Source organism: Melanerpes formicivorus, unplaced genomic scaffold (genome assembly GCF_026170545.1).
Source record: "Melanerpes formicivorus ecotype bairdi unplaced genomic scaffold, bMelFor1.0.p_v2 SCAF_16, whole genome shotgun sequence".
Lineage (NCBI taxonomy): Eukaryota > Metazoa > Chordata > Aves > Piciformes > Picidae > Melanerpes > Melanerpes formicivorus.
Genome location: NW_027142368.1, coordinates 119156 through 136008, shown reverse-complemented (window position 1 = coordinate 136008; position 16853 = coordinate 119156). Strand labels below are relative to the sequence as shown.

The following is a 16853-nucleotide window of genomic DNA, read 5'->3' as shown; positions in this document are numbered from 1 at the left end:
TGGGAGCAGCAAAGGCTGAGAGCCCTGGGGCTGAGAGCCTGCAGTAGAGCAGCCCCAGAGGGCAGCTGAGCAATGCTCAGCAAGAGCTGAAGGAGTTGTGGGGGGCAAGAGGCTGGGGCCAGGCTCTGCTGAGTGCTGCCCAGGGACAGCACAAGGGACAGCAAGGGGCACAGAGTGGCAGCCAGGAGGTTGGAGCTGAGCAGGAGGAGAAAGTTGTTTGGTGTGAGGCTGCTGGAGGCCTGGAGCAGGCTGCCCAGAGAGGTTGTGGAGTCTCCTGGTGTGGAGAGCTTCCAACCCCCCCTGGGCATTGTGCTGCTGGGCAAGCTGCTGCGGGTGCCCTGCTGGGGCAGGAGGTTGGACTGGGTGAGTTCTAGAGGTCCCTTCCAACCCCCCCTGGGCATTGTGCTGCTGGGGGTACCCTGCTGGGGGTGCCCTGCTGGGGGTGCCCTGCTGGGGCAGGGGGTTGGACTGGGTGAGCTGGGAGAGCTTTCAAACCAGCCTGGCCATGGTGGTCATTGCCCCATCCCTGGATCTGGATGATCTTTAAGCTCCCTTCCAACCCAACCCATTCTCTAGACACTGTGAATCTACAGCCAGGCCACACTGAGCTCCATCACCCCCCCACCACCACCAGCAGCAGGTGTGCAGGGGGGCAGAAAGGAAGGTTTTCCAATGCTGAGCTTCCAGTACAAGGTGGGGAGGGGTGGGTGGGGGGGCAGGCATGGATCCATTGGGCCTGGGACTGGCAAATCAAATCAGTGAACTGACAAAGTAGAAATAAAGGGGGATGGGGGGAGGGGGAATATTATTACCACAGATCACAGCTGAGGAATCCTCTCTGGGGAACACAGAGAGAGTGTGTAGGAGAGACTCACTGCGCCTGGTGGGCTTGCAGATGACTCAGGAGATGCAGCTGGAAGTGGCTTTTGATCTCCCCACAGCAACAGCAGCCTCCCCTTCAGAGGTGGCCCTGCAAGACACAAGCCAAGAGGCTCCTCAGGACAGCAGGCAGGCAGAGGGAAATGCTTCAGGAGCAGCCTTGATAAACCAATCTCAATCTAAATCTCGATTTAAGAGGGACATTGAGCACTGCCTTGGCCACACCTTGAGTCCTGTGTCCAGTTCTGGGCTCCTCAGTTTAGGAAAGATGTTGAGTTGCTGGAAGGTGTCCAGAGAAGGGCAAGAAAGCTGGGGAGGGGTCTGGAGCACAGCCCTGTGAGGAGAGGCTGAGGGAGCTGGGGTTGCTCAGCCTGGAGAAGAGGAGGCTCAGGGGAGACCTCATTGCTCTCTCCAACTCCCTGAAGGGAGGTTGGAGCCAGGTGGGGGTTGGGCTCTTCTCCCAGGCACCCAGCACCAGAACAAGAGGACACAGTCTCAAGCTGTGCCAGGGGAGGTTTAGGCTGGAGGTGAGGAGAAAGTTCTTCCCAGCAAGAGAGATTGGCCCTGGGGATGTGCTGCCCAGGGAGGTGGTGGAGTCCCCATCCCTGGAGGTGTTCAAGAAGGGATTGGATGTGGCACTTGGAGCCATGGTTTAGCTGTCAGGAGGTGTTGGGTGATAGGTTGGACTTGGTGATCTCTGAGGTCTTCTCCAACCTGGTTAATTCTATGCTTCCATGTAACCCAGTCCTGCAGCTCTCTGCTTCCCAAGCCCCTTCCCCTCCCCTCTGGACTACCCCCCAACACTCTTCAGCCTCAGTGAAGTTCATTGCTGAGCTAAATTAACTCAGGTCACCAAACAGAGCCTGACTCAGAGGAGGGAAATCTCTTCTTGTGCACTGCCAATACAGAGCTAACAGCCATTTAAGAGGTGATTTTCTTTGTTCTCATTGAGTCCACACACAGACCAATGACGTGAGAGAGAGCCAACACACACCAGCAGGAGAGCAAGGCATGCCCAGCTGCAGAGTGCCTCCAGAGCAGCAGCCAGGCTCTGCTGCTCCACCAGCATCCCCAGCAAGAAGCTGTGTCCCTCCCAGGGAGCAAGGCACAGGAAGCCTTCAGGAGAGAGCACAAACTTACACTGCCTGTGGAAGGAGAAGGAAGAGGGAACCTGATAAATCATTCTGATCCAGTGCTAAAGTCTTCTGTGAGGAGCAGCAAAGGCTGAGAGCCCTGGGGCTGAGAGCCTGCAGCAGAGCAGCCCCAGAGGGCAGCTGAGCAATGCTCAGCAAGAGCTAAAGGAGCTGTGGGGGGCAAGAGGCTGGGGCCAGGCTCTGCTGAGTGGTGCCCAGGGACAGCACAAGGGACAGCAAGGGGCACAGAGTGGCAGCCAGGAGGTTGGAGCTGAGCAGGAGGAGAAAGTTGTTTGGGGTGAGGCTGCTGGAGGCCTGGAGCAGGCTGCCCAGAGAGGTTGTGGAGTCTCCTGGTGTGGAGAGCTTCCAACCCCCCCTGGGCACTGTGCTGCTGGGCAAGCTGCTGGGGGTGCCCTGCTGGGGCAGGGGCTGGGCTGGGTGAGCTCCAGAGCTCCCTTCCAGCCCTCACCATGCTGGGCTTCTGGGATTCACTTTGTCCAGCCTGTGCTGTAGTCTCCTGCAGACACAGTGCTCCACAGGTTGTGGAGCCTCCTGGTGTGCAGAGGCTTCAAACCTGGCTGGCCATGGTGACCATTGCCCCATCCCTGGAGCCATTCCAGGTCAGGCTGCCTGGGGCTCAGCAGCCTGCTGTAGCTGGAGATGAAGAAATTGTGCCAGGGGATGTTCAGGTTGGATATTAGGAACAGTTTCCTTGCTGCAAGAGTGGTCAGGGGTTAGAAAAGGCTGCCCAGGGAGGAGCTGAAGTCACCACCCCTGGAGGTGTTCAAGGTACTTGGGGACACAGTTTAATGGCTGCCATGCTCTTAGGCTGACAGTTTGGTCTTGATGATCCTGGAGGTCTTTTCCACCCACAACAATTCTGTGTCCCTGCTGACTGCAGGGGGGGTTGGAACCAGATGACCTTTAAGGAGCCTTCCAAACCAAAGTATTCTGTGATCCTGTGCTGCTGGGCAAGCTGCTGGGGGTGCCCTGCTGGGGCAGGGGGTTGGGCTGGATGATCCCCAGAGGTGTTGGGGACTGGATGCTCCCCAGAGGTGTTGGGATCTGGATGATCCCCAGAGGTGTTGGGATCTGGATGATCCCCAGAGGTGTTGGAGTCTGGATGATCCCCAGAGGTGTTGGGGACTGGATGATCCTCAGAGGTTTTGGGATCTGGATGATCCTCAGAGGTGTTGGGGACTGGATGCTCCCCAGAGGTGTTGGGGACTGGATGCTCCCCATCCTGCAGGCTGCCGGCAGGATGTGCTCTGCTGCGCTGCCTCCTCAGGTCCCCTGCCCACCCCTGTGGCTCTGCCCCAGCTCTGCTGAGGAGCAGGAGCTGTGCAGGGGTCCTGCTTTCAGCCAGGCAGCTTCTGCTCCTCTGGAGCCATTGATCCAAGGTGTAGCCAGGCAGAGCAGCAGCTGCTGGGGTGCTCAGGACTCTCTGCTCAGGACTCTCTGCAGTCCTTGTGTGGAGAGCTTCCAAATCCCCCCTGGGCATTGTGCTGCTGGGCAAGCTGCTGGGGGTGCCCTGCTGGAGCAAGGGGTTGGACTGGATGATCCCCAGAGCTCCCTTCCACCCCTCCCCATGCTGAGATCGTGGGATCTTCCCACATGGAACACCTTTGCTCTGCAGGTCAGCTGTGCCTGGCTTCCCATGGTGTAACCCCTGTGTCCTCTCCTGTTGGGTTGCTATTTCAGGGGCTTAATGCCACTGCTTTCCAGATGGCCCAGAAGCCCAGCACAACAGCAAGGCAGTTGCAGCCCTGCTCTGTGCAGGAGAGCTCTGCTGCCTGACATCTCCCTGCCACACAAATCAAGCAGAGCCCTGCAGGGCAATCAGCATTGTCTTGCCTAAATGTTGCTTGGTTCTGTTGGGTTTTTTTTCCCCCCAAACCACAAAGAGCTAAGGCAGGAGCTCTTGAGTGTTTCTGGAGGGGAAAGGAGTGCCTGCTGATTCTGAGATCTGGGTTGCTTGCCTGAACCTTGACAAAGATCAGAAGCAACATCCCCTTTTAAGGCAAAAGGCAGCTGAAAGCAACAACCCTGCTTGGAGAGGCAGAGTGACTCACAGCAGCAGAGGCTCTTCCTGCAAAAACAAACTCAATCCTGAAGCAAGCAGAGGCCCCAGGCCTCAGCAAGGGCAATGCAAATGCAGCCTCCTTGCCCCATGCCCTTGGTGGGCTGCAGCTGGCTGCTCCAGCAGGAGCTGCTGGCCACAGGCTGGACAGACAACACTCCAGGCTTTAGCATCCAGCCACATCCCTGCAGCAAACACAGGCAGAGCTGCACAGGGACACATTTCATGCCTTATCTTTTCTCCAGGAGCACAGGAGGAAGGATGGGTCTGAAGCTGGCCCTCCATGGCCATCCAACATGCTTTCAACACAGCTGGCAAGAGAGGAGGCAGAGCAGACACAGAGGCATTCACACAGCTCTGCTCCCAGTGAGCCTCTGCAGCTGTGTGGAACTCAGTACCACAGCATCCAGCAGGCTGCCTTGGGCTGGAAAGGATCCTTCAAGCTCATCCAATCCAACCCCCTGCAGCCAGCAGGGACATCCCCAAGCAGAGCAGGCTGCTCCCAGCCCCACACAACCTGCCCTGCACTGCTGCCAGCCATGGGGCAGCTCCACCTCTCTGGGCAGCCTGGGCCAGGCTCTCCCCACCCTCAGCACCAAACATTTCTCCTTCTCTCCACTCTCCATCTCCCTCTTGCACTTCCAACCATCCCCCCTTGGCCTGCCCCAACAGGCCCTGCTCCAAACTGTGTCCCAAGCTCTCTGCTCAGCCCTTGGAGCACTGCAAGGCCACCAGAAGACCACTGCCACCACAGAAGCAGAGAATCATTAAGGTTGGAAGAGACCTCTAAGATCATCTAGTCCAACCCTAACTCAGCTCCTGTGACCACCAAACTACATCCTGAAGCACCACATCTACAGCTGCTTGGACACCTCCAGGGATGGAGACTCCCTGGGCAGCCTGTGCCAATCCCTGACCACTCTTGCAGCAAAGGGAGGTGGTGGAAGCCTCCTGGCTGGAGGTGTTTGCAGCCAGGCTGGAGGTGGCTGTGAGCAACCTGCTGTGGTGTGAGGTGTCCCTGCCCATGGCAGGGGGTTGGGACTGGCTGAGCCTTGAGCTCCCTTCCAGCCCTGCCAGCTCTGTGATGCTCTGACTCTCTTCCAACCCAGCCCTGTCACTCCAGGCCTATCATGTTCCAGCTGAGGCCTGAGAGTCAAGAACCAGCTGTGGCCATCCTGCAGGAGCAGAAGGCCTCTCTGGGCACTGCCTGAGCCATGACTCGAGTTACTGATGGTTTGGGTCTAATTCAGGAGTGATCCCTTCTGGGAGCCCTTGTGAGCCCCAGCAATGAGCTGCCTCAGCCATGCAGAGCTCACAGACCCAGCAGCTCCAGCTCAGCTTTCTCCTCCTTTCCTCTTTTGCCAATGCCTTTGAAGCTGCTGCCCCATGGACTGCAGGAGTGCTCAGCAGCTCTGAGCTGCCACATGCAGCAGGGCCAGGCCCTTCCCTGGGCAGTGCACAGCTCAAGCAGGGAAAAGATCACAGAATCCTTGGAGGTGTTTAAGGCCAGGCTGGCTGAGGCTGTGTCCAGGCTGATCTAGTGTGGGGTGTCCCTGCCCATGGCAGGGGGGTTGGAACTGGATGATCCTTGTGCTCCCTTCCAACCCTAACTGATCCTATGATACTATGATAATGGCTCAGGTTGGGAAGGAGCTCAAAGCTCATCCAGCTCCAACCCCCTGCCATGGGCAGGGACACCTCCCACCAGCCCAGGGTGCTCAGGGCCTCATCCAGCCTGGTCCTGAACACCTCCAGGAAGTTGTTGGCCAGGAGGGTGGTGAGAGCCTGGCCCAGGTTGCCCAGGGAGGTGGTGGAAGCCTCCTGCCTGGAGGTGTTTGCAGCCAGGCTGGAGGTGGCTGTGAGCAACCTGCTGTGGTGTGAGGTGTCCCTGCCCATGGCAGGGGGTTGGAGCTGGCTGAGCCTTGAGCTCCCTTCCAGCCCTGACAGCTCTGTGATTCTGTGAGACATCCTCAGGTCTCTCAGTGTTTCTTCACACCAGGGATGTTCCACTCCCTTCTCTCAGGACCAGGGATCTTCCTCCCCAGGATGTTTATGTCTCTTTACCACAGGTTGCCAAGCACAACAGGGCCTCACAAAGCATCAGCTTTCCTAACAACAGAACCTCAGCTGCCTGCAAGTGCAGCTCCAAGGCTGCCCTCACAGCCAGTGCCACCAGACACCCTGCTGCAGTGGCCAGAGCCAGCTGCTCCAGCCTGGTCTCCTGCTTGGGGTCTGATGCTTCCTGCCTCTCTGGTGTGCACCACACAGCCTGGAGATCACCTCAGGAGAAGCCTCTGACAACTTCCAACTGTTCAGGAGATCTTTTGGAGGCTGCCCACAGGCTGAACTGAGTCCTGTGAGGAGAGGCTGAGGGAGCTGGGGTTGCTCAGCCTGGAGAAGAGGAGGCTCAGGGGAGACCTTCTTGCTCTCTCCAACTCCCTGAAGGGAGGTTGGAGCCAGGTGGGGGTTGGGCTCTTCTCCCAGGCAGCCAGCACCAGAACAAGAGGACACAGTCTCAAGCTGTGCCAGGGGAGGTTTAGGCTGGAGGTGAGGAAGAAGTTCTACACAGAGAGAGTGATTGCCCATGGAAATGTGCTGCCCAGGGAGGTGGTGGAGTCCCCATCCCTGGAGGTGTTCAGGAGGAGTCTTGATAGGGTGCTTGGTGCCATGGGTTAGTTGATTAGGTGGTGTTGGATTGGTTGATAGGTTGGACTTGATGATATTGAAGGCCTCTTCCAACCTGCTCTATTCTATTCTATTCTATTCTATTCTATTCTATTCTATTCTATTCTATTCTATTCTATTCTATTCTATTCCATTCCATTCCATTCCATTCCATTCCATTCCATTCCATTCCATTCCTTCTGCACAAGAGGGATGACTCCACCCCAGAAGGCCACCCAACCTGGCAAGCACCCTTTGCCCCCAGTGGAGCCCTGCTGGCTGTCCCCAGGCACCTCCTTCTGTCCCTGCTGCCTCAGCACAGTCTCCAGGATCTTGCTGGGCACAGAGGTATCATTTACAGGGCTGTGTAAAGACAAAGAGTGAACTTGGCAGCTAGCAGACACTTGCTACCATGACCTGCTCATCCTGCCTGAGTTTTCATCCTTCTTCCAAGCCTACTCCACAGCTATTCTCTTTCTTTTCCCCAAAATAGCTTTCCCCATCCTATTTTGTAACATGATAAACACCAAGCTCAGGCTGCACCATCTGGGCAGAAAGCCCAAGAAGCAGAACCATTATTCCTAGATTCACAGAATGGGTTGGGCTGGAAGGGAGCTCAAAGCTCAGCCAGCTCCAAGCCCATGGGCAGGGACACCTCCCACCAGCACAGGCTGCTCAAGGCCTCATCCAGCCTGGTCCTGCTGGAGGCAGGAGGCAGCCACAGCCTCCCTGGGCAGCCTGTGCCAGAGTCTCCCCAGCCTCACTCTCAACAATTTCTTCCTCCTCTCCACTCTCAATCTCCCCTCCTCAAGCTTCAATCCATTCCCTCTCATCCTATCACCACCAGCCCTTGTGAAAAGTCCTTTTCCCCTTCAACAGACATCCTCCACAGCATTCAGTGGTGACCCTAAAGAGGAGCAAAGGTTGTGCTGAGTAGGTCTTCCCCTGGGGAACTACAAAGTGACCTCTTCTTGCCAGGGCTCATGTGGCTACCTGGGGCTGGACACAAGCAGGGACAGCAGGGAGCAGAGACAGCAGGGACAGCATGGAGCAGGGACAGCAGGGAGCAGGGACAGCAGGGACAGCAGGGACAGCAGTGAGCAGGGACAGCAGGGAGCAGGGACAGCAGGGACAGCAGGGACAGCAGTGAGCAGGGACAGCAGGGACAGCAGGGAGCAGGGACAGCAGGGACAGCAGGGAGCAGAGGGAGCAGGGACAGCAGGGAGCAGGGACAGCAGGGAGCAGGGACAGCAGGGACAGCAGGGAGCAGAGGGAGCAGGGACAGCAGGGAGCAGGGAGAGCAGGGAGAGCAGGGAGCAGGGACAGCAGGGACAGCAGGGACAGCAGGGACAGCAGGGACAGCAGGGAGTAGGGACAGCAGGGAGCAGGGACAGCAGGGACAGCAGGGAGCAGGGACAGCAGGGAGAGCAGGGAGCAGGGACAGCAGGGACAGCAGGGACAGCAGGGACAGCAGGGACAGCAGGGAGTAGGGACAGCAGGGAGCAGGGACAGCAGGGAGAGCAGGGACAGCAGGGACAGCAGGGACAGCAGGGACAGCAGGGACAGCAGGGAGCAGGGACAGCAGGGACAGCAGGGAGCAGAGGGAGCAGGGACAGCAGGGAGCAGGGACAGCAGGGAGAGCAGGGAGCAGGGAAAGCAGGGAGCAGGGACAGCAGGGACAGCAGGGAGCAGGGACAGCAGGGACAGCAGGGAGCAGGGACAGCATGGAGCAGGGACAGCAGGGACAGCAGGGAGCAGGGACAGCAGGGACAGCAGGGAGCAGGGACAGCATGGAGCAGGGACAGCAGGGACAGCAGGGAGCAGGGACAGCAGGGACAGCAGGGACAGCAGGGACAGCAGGGACAGCAGGGAGTAGGGACAGCAGGGAGCAGGGACAGCAGGGACAGCAGGGACAGCAGGGACAGCAGGGACAGCAGGGACAGCAGGGACAGCAGGGAGCAGGGACAGCAGGGACAGCAGGGAGCAGAGGGAGCAGGGACAGCAGGGAGCAGGGACAGCAGGGAGCAGGGACAGCAGGGAGAGCAGGGAGCAGGGAAAGCAGGGAGCAGGGACAGCAGGGACAGCAGGGAGCAGGGACAGCATGGAGCAGGGACAGCAGGGACAGCAGGGAGCAGGGACAGCAGGGACAGCAGGGAGCAGGGACAGCATGGAGCAGGGACAGCAGGGACAGCAGGGAGCAGGGACAGCATGGAGCAGGGACAGCAGGGACAGCAGGGAGCAGGGACAGCAGGGAGCAGGGACAGCAGGGACAGCAGGGACAGCAGGGAGCAGGGACAGCAGGGAGCAGGGACAGCAGGGAGCAGGGAGAGCAGGGAGCAGGGAGCAGGGAGCAGGGAGCAGGGACAGCAGGGAGCAGGGACAGCAGAGAGCAGGGACAGCAGGGACAGCAGGGAGCAGGGAAAGCAGGGACAGCAGGGAGCAGGGACAGCAGGGAGCAGGGAGCAGGGACAGCAGGGAGCAGGGACAGCAGGGACAGCAGGGACAGCAGGGAGCAGGGACAGCAGGGAGCAGGGACAGCAGGGAGCAGGGAGCAGGGAGCAGGGACAGCAGGGAGCAGGGACAGCAGGGAGCAGGGAGCAGGGACAGCAGGGACAGCAGGGAGCAGGGACAGCAGGGACAGCAGGGACTTGCCCTGGTTTCTGTCACAGACACAGTTCACAGGCTCACAGGATGTGAGGGGTTGGAAGGGACCTCTGGAGACCTTTCAGTCCAACCCTGAGCAGGAGCATAGAAGCCAGCACAGGTCACACAGGAACACATCCAGACATGGAAGGCTCCAGAGAAGGAGACTCCACAACCTCCCTGGGCAGCCTGCTCCAGGGCTCTGTGAGCCTCACAGCGCAGAAGTTCCTCCTCATGCTGAGGTGGAGCCTCCTGTGCTGGAGTTCATATCCATTGCCCCTATCCCAGGGTGCAGCTGAGCAGAGCCTGTCCCTGTCCCCTCCCTCTTGACCCCCAGCCCTCAGGTTTTCATAGACATTTATTAACTCCCCTCTCAGCCTTCTCTTCTCCAGACTAAGAAGCCCCAGGTCAGGTGTGTGGAACTACTCAACCTCCTTCCCTTGAAGGGACGACTCAGGTATCCCTTGTGCCACACAGGTTAGGCACAGCCACCTCCACCTGGGGCAGGAGACTTTGTTTCACTCCCTGCCTTGCTTTCAGCTCCATCAGGAGCCTCACTGTGTGCATGCACTCCTGCAGGGACTCTGCTCTGCTCTGGGGAGACCTCCTCTGCAGTGCTGAGTGCAAGTCTGGAGCCCTCAGCACAGGAAGGACCTGGAGCTGATGGAGAGGGTCCAGAGGAGGCCATGAGAATGCTCAGGGGGTTGGAGCAGCTCTGCTCTGGGGCCAGGCTGAGGGAGCTGGGGGTGTTCAGCCTGGAGAGGAGAAGGCTGCAAGCAGACCTCAGAGCAGCCTGCCAGGACCTGAAGGGGCTATAAGAAGGCTGCAGAGAGACTGTGCCCAAAGGCCTGCAGGGACAGGAGCAGGGACAATGGCTTCAAAGCAGAGCAGAGCAGACGGAGATTGGATGTGAGGAACAAGTTCTGCAGCAGCCTATATTGGATGAGAACAACTCAGATCTATGTTAACAGCCCTGGGGGTTGAGGTTGAAGGTTGGAGTGGATGATCTTAGATCTTTCCCAACCAAAGCAATTCTATGATTCTGTGATTCCAGCTCAAACAGAACCCCCCAGGTTCAGCCTCCAGAGAAACCTGAGGAGGTTCTTGCTTTGGGGGGACCTGCTGCATGCCCAGGAGCAGCTCCCACACCACCTGCCAGAAGGGAGAAGCTTTCTGATGCTGCCAATCCATTTGGAATTCACACACTGCTCTGCCCTGCACCAGGAAGTGAATGGTTTCAATGTGTGTAATGAAATCAAAGAGGCTGAAATACCAAGCCTTGGTGAAGGGCAGCAGCAGGGACAGTAGCAGGGGCAATGGCCTCAAAGCAGAGCAGAACAGATTGAGATTGGATGTGAGGAACAAGTTCTGCCCCAGGAGGCTGCTGGAACACTGCAGCAGGCTGCCCAGGGAGGTGGCTGAGGCTCCATCCCTGGAGCTGTTCCAGGGGAGGCTGGAGAGGGCTCTGGGCAGCCTGCTCCAGGGGAGGATGTCCCTGCTGGGTGCAGAGGGGTTGGGCTGGCTGAGCTCTGGAGCTCCCTTCCAGCCCAGAGCATTCTGTGATGCTGTGTGGCAACCCAAACCCCACAGAGGCAGCTCTGTGCATGGCTGCAGAACAGGAGGGTGTGGAAAGCACATCTGAAAGCTGAGCCCAAGGCTGCTGCCTCTTATTTTGAAGAGAAGAACAGCAGTGGGCAGAGTTTCCAGTTCCATCCCTGCTCCACCACCCACCAGTCTCCCAGCCCAGCCCCAGCTCTCTGCTTTGCTGCTTGTTTGGGTTTTTAATCCCATGAAATTACCATTGTAGTCCTTGCCCACGCTGCTTCCCCTCCACTTGACAACCTGCAATCAGCCCCCAGTGTGGCAACTCTCCTGCCCCCAGCTCCTGCTGCTTGGGGTGAGATGGCTCAGAAAAACCAAACCAATCCAAACCAAACCAATCCAAACCAAACCAATCCAAACCAAAACAAACCAAACCAAGACCAAGGGTTTGGAACACAAGTCATATGAAGAGAGGCTGAGGGAGCTGGGGTTGCTTAGCCTGGAGAAGAGGAGGCTCAGGGGAGACCTTCTTGCTCTCTCCAACTCCCTGAAGGGAGGTTGAAGCCAGGTGTTGGTTGGGCTCTTCTCCCAGGCAGCCAGCATCAGAACAAGAGGACACAATCTCAAGCTGTGCCAGGGGAGGTTTAAGCTGGAGGCGAGGAAGAAATTCTTAACAGAGAGAGTGATTGGCCATGGGAATGTGCTGCCCAGGGAGGTGGTGGAGTCCCCATCCCTGGAGGTGTTCAGGAGGAGACTTGATAGGGTGCTTGGTGCCATGGGTTAGTTGATTAGGTGGTGTTGGATGGTGTTGGACTGGATGATCTTGAAGGTCTCTTCCAACCTGGTCTATTCTATTCTATTCTATTCTATTCTATTCTATTCTATTCTATTCTATTCTATTCCATTCCATTCCATTCCATTCCACTCTATTCTATTCTATTCTATTGTATTCCATTCCATTCCATTCCATTCCATTCCATTCCATTCCAGTCTATTCTATTCCATTCCATTCCATTCCATTCCATTCCACTCTATTCTATTCTGTTCCATTCCATTCCAGTCCAGTCCAGTCCAGTCTATTCTATTCCATTCCATTCCATTCTATTCCATTCCATTCCATTCCATTCCATTCCATTCCATTCCATTCCATTCCATTCCACTCTATTCTATTCTATTGTATTCCATTCCATTCCATTCCATTCCATTCCATTCCAGTCTATTCTATTCCATTCCATTCCATTCCATTCCATTCCATTCCATTCCACTCTATTCTATTCTGTTCCATTCCATTCCAGTCCAGTCCAGTCCAGTCTATTCTATTCCATTCCATTCCATTCCATTCCATTCCATTCCATTCCATTCCATTCCATTCCATTCCATTCCATTCCACTCTATTCTATTCTATTGTATTCCATTCCATTCCATTCCATTCCATTCCATTCCATTCCATTCCATTCCATTCCATTCCATTCCATTCCACTCTATTCTGTTCCATTCTCAGACCACAGCTCTCCTGCTGTGGCCATAGCCAGGAACCTGTGCTCCAGAGCCACCGCCTCCAGCTGGGCTCTGCACAAGCTTCAGTGGCTGAGCCAAGCCTCCTCTGACTCCCCCCTCACTGCAGACAAACAGAGAGAGAGCTGGAGAGGTAACACAGGGGAATATAGAAATAGTCACTCCCTTTCCCCACACCTATTTTAAGATATCCTGAGCTCCACTCTATTCTTATCTGCCTGCTATCAGCAACGAGCCCTGACAAGCACGTTCCTGCAGCATGTGCCTGGTGCAGGACTGGTTCTGCTCATCCTCCACTCTGTTGAGGCCCCCTCCCTTGAAGGGCTGGGGCCAGCCCTGGAGTCCTCAGCACAGCAGAGAGATGAAGCTGCTGGAGAGGGACCAGAGGTGATCAGAGGGCTGAAAGAGTTGGGGTTGCTCAGCCTGGAGAAGAGAAGGCTCCAGGCAGACCTCAGAGCAGCCTTGCAGTGCCTGAAGGGCTCCAGGAGAGCTGGGGAGGGACTTTGGGCTTTTGGGTTAATTCCATTCCATTCAACACCTGTGGCCATGGCACTTGGGGCCATGGTTTGGTGGCCATGGTGGGGCTGGGTTGATGACCTCAGAGGGCTTTTCCAACCCAGGCAACTCTCTGATTCATTCTCAGCCACATCATTGCATCCCAGGAACCAAGGTGAAAGCAACAATGAGGATGCACCAAGAGGAGGCAAAAGCATCTCTCTTGTGGCCCTCTCCCATGGGCAGCCACCCTGCATCCTGCCACCAGATCTCCCCACTAGGAAGCACTCACACTGCTGCTCCTGCCTCACACCCACGGCACAGCTCTGCCTGACAGCAGCAGCAGCCTCCCAGCACCTGAAGGGCTCCAGGAGAGCTGGGGAGGGACTCTGGACAAGGGCTGGGAGTGCCAGGATGAGGAACAATGGCTTGGAGCTGGGAGAGAGGAGATTGAGAGTGGAGAGGAGGAAGAAATTGTTGAGAGTGAGGCTGGGGAGACTCTGGCACAGGCTGCCCAGGGAGGCTGTGGCTGCCTCCTGCCTGGAGGTGTTCAGGACCAGGCTGGATGAGGCCTTGAGCAGCCTGTGCTGATGGGAGTTGGGTTGGAACTGGATGATATTTAAGGTCCCTTCCACCCCAACAATGGCTTTGAGCTGGGAGAAGCTGGATTGAGATTGGACATCAGGAGAAAATTCTTCCCCATGAGGCTGGGGAGACTCTGGCACAGGCTGCCCAGGGAGGCTGTGGCTGTCCCCTGCCTGGAGGTGTTGAAGGCCAGGCAGGATGAGGCCTTGAGCAGCCTGTGCTGGTGGGAGGTGTCCCTGCCCATGGCAGGGGGTTGGAATTCAATGATCTTTAAGGTCCCTTCCAGCCCAACCTGTTCTGTGATTTTATGATATTGTTAAATCCAGTTCTGAGGCCTGCCATGGTTGAGGAGTTTTAATAACCACATGAAACCCAGAGTGCTGTGCTGGGTGATTTATTAAGGCTGTCAGGGATCACAGAATGGTAGGGGCTTGGAAGAGCCTCTGGGGATCAGCTAGTCCAACATCACCACTCTTAGCCAGGCTTGCACAGGGTGGGCTGGGGAGCTCTGTGAGCACCCAGCACTAGACACACAGCCAGGGATCACAGCATCACAGAGCTGGCAGGGCTGGGAGGGAGCTCAAGGCTCAGCCAGCTCCAACCCCCTGCCATGGGCAGGGACACCTCACACCACAGCAGGTTGCTCACAGCCACCTCCAGCCTGGCTGCAAACACCTCCAGCCAGGAGGCTTCCACCACCTCCCTGGGCAACCTGTGCCAGGCTCTCACCACCCTCCTGGGCAACAAATTCGTCCTCACAGCCAATCTCCATCTCCCCACTTCTAGTTCTGCTCCATCCCCCCCAGTCCTATCCCTCCCTGACACCCTCCAAAGTCCCTCCCCAGCTTGCTTGGAGCCCCCTGCAGCTCCTGGAAGGCCACCAGAAGGTCTCCTGGGAGCCTTCTCCTCTCCAGCCTGCACAACCCCAACTCTCTCAGGCTGTCTGCAGAGCAGAGCAGCTCCAGCCCTCTGCTCCTCCTCCTGGCCCTGCTCTGGACACCTTCCAGCCCCTCCAGAGCCTTCCTGGTACAGAGGCTCCAGAGCTGGCCCCAGAGCTCCAGCTGTGGTCTCAGCAAAGTGGAGCAGAGGGGCAGAATCCCCTCCCTGGCCCTGCTGGCCACACTTCTCTGGCTGCAGCCCAGGCTCTGCTTGGCTCTCTGGGCTGCAAGTGCTCCCTGCCGGCTCCTGCTGAGCTTCTCCTCTCCCAGCACCCCCAAGGCCTTTCCTTCAGGGCTGCTCTCCAGCCAGTCCCTGCCCAGCCTGTACTGGATGAGAACAACTCAGATCCATGTTAACAGCCCTGGGGGTTGAGGTTGAAGGTTGGAGTGGATGATCTTAGATCTTTCCCAACCAAAGCAATTCTATGATTCTGTGATTCCAGCTCAAACAGAACCCCCCAAGTTCAGCCTCCAGAGAAACCTGAGGAGGTTCTTGCTTTGGGGGGGACCTGCTGCATGCCCAGGAGCAGCTCCCACACCACCTGCCAGAAGGGAGAAGCTTTCTGATGCTGCCAATCCATTTGGAATTCACACACTGCTCTGCCCTGCACCAGGAAGTGAATGGTTTCAATGTGTGTAATGAAATCAAAGAGGCTGAAATACAAAGCCTTGGTGAAGGGCAGCAGCTTCCCAACATGGTTTTCCTTTTTTAGCTCCTATCCCTGATTCTCCCTGCTTGGGAGCTGGGAAAGGAGAAAGACGTTTGGATTAAAATAGGCCAGGCACTGAAGTTCTGCAAGAACATGCACTGAGAGGCATCACCAGGCAGGGAAGCAGAGAATCAGGGAGTTAGTTGGCTTGGGAAAGACCTCCAAGGTCATTGAGTCCAACCAGCAACCCAACCCCACCATGGCTACCAAACCCTGGCCCCAGCTGCCATGGCCACAGGGCTCTGGAACACCTCCAGCCATGGGGATTCCACCACCTCCCTGGGCAGCCTCTGCCAAGCCCTGACCACACTGACAGCAAAGAAATGTTTCCTCCTCTCCAACCTAACCCTCCCCAGGCACATTTCCAGGCCAGTTCCTCTCCTTCTCTCCCCTGAGACTGGGGAGCAGAGCCCAACCCCCAGCTCCCTGCAGCCTCCTCTCAGGGAGCTGCAGAGAGCAATGAGGTCTCCCTCAGCCTCCTCTGCCCCAGGCTGAACACCCCCAGCTCCCTCAGCTGCTCCTCCCCAGCCCTGCTCTCCAGACCCTTACCCAGCTCTGTTGCCCTTCTCTGGCCCTGCTCCAGCCCTCAATGTCCTCCTGGGAGTGTGAAGCCCAAAGCTGAAGGCAGCACTCAAGGAGCAGCCTCACCAGTGCCCGGTTCAGGAGGATGAACCCTGCCCTGCTCCTGCTGGTCACACTATTGCTGCTCCAGGCCAGGCTGCTGGTGGCCTTCTTGGCCAGCTGGGCACACACACTGCTTCCATGATACCAGGGAGCAGAGCCCAGCCCCCAGCTGGCTCCAACCTCCTTTCAGGGAGCTGTAGAGACAAATGAGGTCTCCCCTCAGCCTCTCTTCCCCAGACTAAATGTTGTCTTTATGTAAGCTTCCCATCTTGGCCATTTTTAGCTGAGTGAAGGGTGGATTTCCTGCTCACTGGAGCTGCAGAGCACTCTGCTTAGTTCTTCCCTTGTTGTGGAGTTTTGTGCAGCTTTGCATCAAGTTCTCCTTGAGGGAGCAATGAAAATCAATGGAAATCATAGAATCACTGAATGGGAGGGGAAGGAAGGGACCTCCAGAGGTCAGCCAGCCCAACCCTCTTGCCAAAGGAAGGGCACCCAGGGCAGGGCACACAGGAACACAACCATGTGGGGCTTGAATTCTCCACACAAAGTGACTCCACAACCTCTCTGGGCAGCCTGCTCCAGGCTTCCAGCAGCCTCACACCAAAGAGAGCCTCCCATGGCTCTCCCCTGGCTCTTGGAGCAGCCCCAAACTCCTCTTGGAAGCAACCTGCAGGCTCAGGAGCTCCTTGCTGCAGGGGGCTGCAAGCAAGCTGGGGAGGGACTTTGGAGGGTGTCAGGGAGGGACTTTGGAGGGTGTCAGGGAGGGACTTTGGAGGGTGTCAGGGAGGGATAGGCCTGGGGGGGATGGAGCAGAACTAGAAGTGGGGAGCTTGAGATTGGCTGTGAGGAAGAAGTTGTTGCCCAGGAGGGTGGTGAGAGCCTGGCCCAGGTTGCCCAGGGAGGTGGTAGAAGCCTCCTGCCTGGAGGTGTTTGCAGCCAGGCTGGAGGTGGCTGTGAGCAACCTGCTGTGGTGTGAGGTGCCCCTGCCCATGGCAGGGGGTTGGAGCTGGCTGAGCCTTGAGCTCCCTTCCAGCCCTGACAGCTC

The 16853-nt window shown here is 57.2% G+C and overlaps 1 protein-coding gene across 3 annotated transcripts in view; it reads right to left on the bottom strand.

Moving 5' to 3' along the window:
• Window positions 1-16853, bottom strand: part of TSPAN4 (tetraspanin 4) — a 628454-nt gene that overhangs the window by 513954 nt on the left and 97647 nt on the right. The window contains exon 2 of one of the 3 annotated variants that reach the window (XM_068147771.1): window positions 876-970. The exons of 1 other annotated variant lie outside the window; for it this stretch is intronic. The gene's annotated coding sequence lies outside the window, so the exon portion shown is untranslated. Of the gene's footprint in view, window positions 1-812; window positions 971-16853 lie in introns of those variants that run through there. One more of the 3 variants, XM_068147772.1, reaches the window with a different exon arrangement.